The following is a 6,346-nucleotide window of genomic DNA, read 5'->3' as shown; positions in this document are numbered from 1 at the left end:
GTTTAGAGCCACATGTAGTACTTGCTTGTGATGACTATGTCTGTCAGCTTTAATCTGGATAGTTCCACGGCCCTTGCTTGTCTTTAATAGCATTGGCATTCCTGAACAACAGTCAGCTTCCTCACTGGGAACCGTCTCCTCTTGATGAGATTCGGGGGTTCTGTCCCAGCTGAAACAATACAAGAGGTGTGTCCATCTCGGAGCAGCAGAGCCGGCAGAGCCACAGGGCCCAGGCTCTCGTTTTGACACTAGCTTTGATCTCCAGGCAAGGTGATTTGTGTTTCTCCATTGTCTGTATGGCTATCATTTTTCACATTGCTATTAATAAGGAATCTGAAGATACATTTTAGGATTAAGCAAATACCCTGCTTCTTGTCAAAGGTCCTCCTCCAGATTTAGCATCTTTCAACCATTCTTTCTGGAAGCGATTGCCCCCTGATGGCTGCAAACATGACCACCTGTGGCTTCGGGAGAGCTCCTTCCCACATTGACTAGCGTACACTTGACCCTTCTCTACCTAGACCTCCGCTTCCAGAGACCTTTGTACCCACCTGTAATGTTAACAGTGTGAGCGTCTGAGTTCATTTTTCTTCAGTGTTTTGTAACCATTGCTGTTTTTACTGCTGAGGTTATCTCTGATTTGGCCATTAGGCATCCCTTCAAGTTGGCTATGTGTCCTTACGACGTTGTTAGGATATGGTTTGGAGTATCCCTCCAAGGTTCACGTACTCAGAGCTTGACCTTCAGTATAGCTGTGTTGAATTAGGAGAACCTTTAAGAGGTAGGGTCAAGCAGATGGTGGTTGGGTTGATGGTGCATCATTCAGAATAGAATTACTATAGTTCTGCAAGATTTTGTGCAGTCTCTGAGGTGACTTGTGATACGAGTATGGCCTGCCTCCAAGCTTCCCTGACTTCCTGTCTTACTCACACACAATTGAATCCACATCAAGGCATCTACCTCCAATTCCTGTAGCAATTTCTTTTCTTTTTCTTTTTTCTTTTTAGTGTGTGGATGTTTTGCTTATGTGCATGTCTATATACTATTTGCGTGCCTGATTCCTTGAGTCCAGAAGAGAGTGTTAGATCCCCTGGGACTGGAGTCACAGGTGGTTGTTAGCTGCCATGTGGGAACTGGGAATTGAACCTGAGTCCTCTGGAAGAGCAGCCAGTGCACTTAGTCCCTGAGCCAAGTCTTCAGCTTCCCATGGAGCTCCTTCCTGACTTCCCCACATAAGCACCTCTACAGCTCGACAGCTCTTCGCTCCCAACAGCATGAGCTGATTTCCTCTTTACTCAGTTCTGGGATCCCTCAAATAATTTCATAATGGCTTTTCCCTAGAAATGAACCTACCATAAAGAGTTCAAGACTTATTTCTTGTTCATCTCATCTCCCTTTCTGCCTAAAACCATCAGTGTGTGACATCATAGCACCCACAGAGGTCACTTCTCCCAGGCTTCCTCCATCTACTGTGGTGACATTATTCATTTGAGATACCACAAAGTTCAGTGTTTCCTTCTGTTCCTCTTCGTAATGAGAGTGCTGTGCTTTTACCTTCTAATTCTTGCTGATCTGATTTCATTTTATTATTTATCGTTAGTCTTTAATTAAGTTTACATATGTATGTCTGTGTATGGGCATGTGCTCGTGTGAGTGAGGTGCCCAGAGACCAGCAGGAGTCAGAACCTCAGGAACCGGAGTTACAAGCAATTGTGAGCTACCTGGTGTGGGGGCTAGAACGGAGAGCTCTCTGCAAGAGCAGTATGCATTCATAACTACTTAGCTAGCTAGCTCTCCAGTCCCTGGTTTCACTTGTGTATGTACACACACATACACACACACACACACACACACACACACACACACCACTACCACCACCACCAGCAGCACACTTCCAGAAGTCACAACTGTGCAAAGCCATGGTCAGAAAAACTGACTGTGTGGCTCAGTCCTGATTTTAAATGAGTAGCTTTGCTCCAACGGGATGAGCAGAGGGAAGTGTCAATCAGCAGCAGAGAGAAGGAAGCCTTGGTATGATCAGGAGTTAGTTTAGGGAAGCTCTGCCATGCACAGGGAGGAGAAACCACTGTGTGGATGGGAGGCAAACTCAGTCGACTTCCAGTCTGGCCCGTGTGGCAAGATGGAGACATACCTCTGCAGGACCAGCGGCACAGGATGTTTGGACAGGAAGACAATGAACTCTGGCCAAGCTTATCTCCTGGAAGCCAGAAGAAGCAAGAGCAAATGAGAACTGGGAAGTCAGAGCAGCGGGAAACCTGAGAAGGGCCAATGAAAGCTGCAGGGCCCATGAGCACTTGGAATGCGTCCTTAAGCCAATCTTGGAATTGCCTGTCTTGAGCTGGCCCCTTACCATGGCCACACACACATGCACCATCTCACAAAGCCTGTGGTCTGTCCTCGCTGGGTCCCTTAACTGCCACCTCCACCACTCCCTTACTCCAGGACTCTCTACTAAATGGCTCCTCTTTCTAAACCTTGGTTTTTCTTCTGTAAAATGGAGAGGGTGACACATCACCTGTATATATTGTGAGTATCACAGGCTTACATAAGGCCAGCAACCGTCACAAAACCTAACCCTACAAGGCACTCACTCAGTAAGTAGCTGTGCTTCCCCTACTCAATCAACTTCAGGCATTTAGAGCTCCAACCCCTCGTTCATTCCTGTAATCTCTACAACACTCAATTGCGGCGGTTCTCAGACTTAGTCACACATTAAAATCCTAAGAGGAAGCTTAGAACAAACACCAAGACCCAGGCCTCACTACCCAGAGAGTCCTGTTTAATTGGTCTGGGGTGGACCTTGGCGTTGGCGTGTTTTTTATAAAGCACCAGGGCAATCATACTCAGAGCTTGACTGTGTGTCGTTCTCTCCCCGGGGGGATCCCGGAAGGGTTCCTTGAGACTGGACTCCTCAGCCTTTCTGACAGAACTTCCAACTAAAATGGATCACTTAGGCTGTTCACTTTCTCCCCCAAACACCAGAGCATATAGCAATGTGTTATCTTTTTGGGAAGTTCTTTCCTGAGAAACATAAATACCACCTTCCTCCTCCAGGAGGAAAGGAATGTTCCTCCCCACCCAAAGAAACCTGGTCCTCTCTTACCCACCCAGGCAGAAAGCAAAATATAAGCGAGCTTGGTCAGTGTAAACTCAGTCCTGAGGATTGGAGCCAGCAAGGAACACAACATGTCTTTCCATGGTTGCAGGCCAAGCATCCCACCAGTTTACCTACCGGGGGACTCCCGAGGAGCAAGGCCACTGAAGAAACCATAGCTAACGGGGTTGGCAGTCTTTCAGAAAGCTCCAGAGGGGACCGGGGAGAAGGCTCAGTGATAAAGCCCTTGCACAAGCACAGGGACCAGTGTTTCAATCATCAGCACCCACATAAAAGCCAGCCAGTAATCTCAGGACTCAGGAGGCAGAGGCTCCCCAGGCTGGCTGGCTAGATAGACTAACTAAAACTAGTGAGCTGCTGGTTCAATGAGAGATGCTATCTCTAAGCATAAAGTGCAAAGCAATCGGGCTACACACACACAACTGCACACACATGTATTCACATATAAACATGCATTACATACATGTGCACACATGCGCACGTGCACACACACATACATATGCAAAAAAAAGTTCCTAACCACTATGTGGCACCTAGGCCACCACACCCCACTGTACCCATCAAACGTGTGTGACCATGCAGAGAGTCAGGTCCTCGGTCAAGTCTAAGCTAATTTTAAGACTCCCAGGATGTTTTACCCATGAATACACAGCAGAGGGCCCATGTACTCTGGAGGCAACTACTACAAAGGCTTCTAATACATCTCAGCTGAGCTTAAGGCTTTCAAATGTGCATCCTCAAGGTCAGAAATAAGTCACTGTTTTCAAAGCATCAAGTTAGCAATAGGGTCTTGTCAAAGGTGAAGTTACCATTAGTTAGTATATATGTTAATGAAAGTTGTGCTACTAACCTACCCTCTGCCGGTAGGAATTAAGTATAAAGTTCTAGGTTCCGCAACACTCAGGGAAAGAGATTACAGAGTATATTTCCAGGAAGTGAGCATCGGGGCCGAGGACCTTCTGTTTCCTACTCTAGGCACAACGGGATTCTAGACTTCTGCTGCCAGTCACAAGAGCACTCTCTCTAGAATCCTGGTGTTTGCCTCTCACAGATGATGACAGGCAGGGCTGTTTCCAGAGACCGTCACTCAATCCTGAACTCCTTGGTTAGCTCCCTTTTCTCTAGAATGTTCTACCCTTTTGTCTTCCCGTAAAAATGAGCCAAGCTTGTGTCATAAAGCCTCGGCTATGAAGTACGCTTGGGCAGCACAGTTGGCTGGAGGCGCTAATGTTATGAGGCTTTCCATTTCCCCTTCAGGGGAAGTAGGATTGGACTTTAACAGTATCTGCAGGGAAGACATTGTGGAATGCATCAGGGGCCCTAACAGTTAGAGCCTTGTTTTGTAGCAGAGAAGAAATCTGAGGCGCAGGGACTGCAAGACAATGGCCTAGCAGACTTCATGCAGTCAGATCACTTAGGCCTCCTCTCACTGGGCATAATATGGGCAGCCACTGGGTCGTCCTGAAAATGGGTCTAGAGGTGTGTTCTAAGCAGAAGGAGGAGGGGCCATCAGAAACAAGATTCCAGCTCAGTGCTGATCACATGCTTGTCAGTTGCATCTCAGCACCTAGAATCTTTAGAACATTCTGGTAATTCCAGAGTCTTTTCTGCTCAACTCTGCCCTGCCCTCCCTGACTGCTGTATTCTTCGCTCTCCTTTCTGGTTGATTACCCCTCCCTTAGAAGTGCCTCCTGAGAGGACCCTGGAAGACCCTGGAACCCCCGCTGTGACGTCAGTTGTCCCTGAAGAGTCTGGTCCTCCAGGATGAGCCCCCCTACAAATCCCTTAGGACCACACCACCCACAGATGGCAGGGTTCACTTCTTCCTCTCAGAAAACACCATTGCTATTTGATATTTGGGCAAAACAAAGATACTCATATTATACAAATGGACCAAGCAACCATATCATAGGAAAGAAATGGGCCTGTTAGTCACACAGCTTCATGCTCCATCAGGATGCCAGCCCCACTTTGTGCTGCCTTGCAGTGGCACTTGATGCTAAGGCTGCTCCAGCAGGTGCCACACTTCTTGCCTGATCTCACCGGGACCAGGAGAATGCAGGCATCTTTACCAAGACAGGGGTCACATTTTAATTTTCCAGGTACACGGTTTTCAATGTTGTACTCAGTTAGGTCTGAGCTGTGGAGTGCGGCTTGAGCCTTTGAGAAGGAAGGACTAGTCAAGCATGGTAAGAGGACTAGGTCCATGCCAGCTTACACATTCACCACCCACAGCCTAATCAGGAAATGACTTACACCAGCCTTTTATGTGGCTTCAGCCATCTCTCAGGCACTTGATGCTTCTGGATTCCTCACTAATGGGTTTAGCAGAGCATGCACAGGACAAAGGGGGAGTCACCCGGGGTGGACCTGGGCAACTCCGGTCCTCTCTGTGCAGCTCTGTGCTGCTGCCACACTTCCTGGAAGATGTCTGGCAGACCTGGGAGTTGGCATGTACCACTTAACAGTACCTTTTAATTTCCCTTTTATGTACCCCAACAAGATGAGGCATTTCCTGCCTTGCCACAAGCCATGCCCCCAGGTCAAACATCTCCCCTCACATTTTGTTCATCAAAGAGCAGGAGAAAATAATCATGCTGCATTTACACAGCGAAGACATCAAAGATCCAGCTGAGCTGGACCTAATGACAGCTCAGTGGTGGTGGGACGGAGGAAAGCTTGGTACAGGGAGGTCCCTATCACCCTTCCTCTGGGGCTGTTCTCCACACCAGTGAGGAGGACCAGGTGCTTGCACATGTAGAGCTAAGCCAGATGGCATACAGGAGCTGTGAGGCCCCCTCCTAAATGTCTGACACAATGGTTTTGCTAATGAAAATTTCTGATGATAGAAATGTCTCTATGGGGGTCTTTTTTCTCTTTATTTTAGTGTGGGATGTGTGTGTGTGTGTGTGTGTGTGTGTGTGTGTGTGTGTGTGTGTGTTCTTGTTGATGTGCATTTGTATGTGTGTGCGCATGTGTATGGAGGTCAGAGGTTAACTAAGATGTCATTCTTCGGACTCTATTCACCTTACTTTCTGAGATGGTCAGTAGTCTCAGGAATCTGCCTCTCTCGGCTTCCTCAGCATGAGGGTTTCAAGCACCTGCCACCACTTCTTTACATGGGTTCTGGGAACTGAGAAGAACTTTGCTGACTAAGCCATCTCCTCAGCCTCGGGTCTCCTTAAATTCCCTTGCATTCTTAAGAGCTTG

This window comes from Myodes glareolus, chromosome 12, assembly GCF_982192425.1.
Source record: "Myodes glareolus chromosome 12, mMyoGla1.1, whole genome shotgun sequence".
NCBI lineage: Eukaryota > Metazoa > Chordata > Mammalia > Rodentia > Cricetidae > Myodes > Myodes glareolus.
This window is presented reverse-complemented; position numbering follows the sequence as displayed.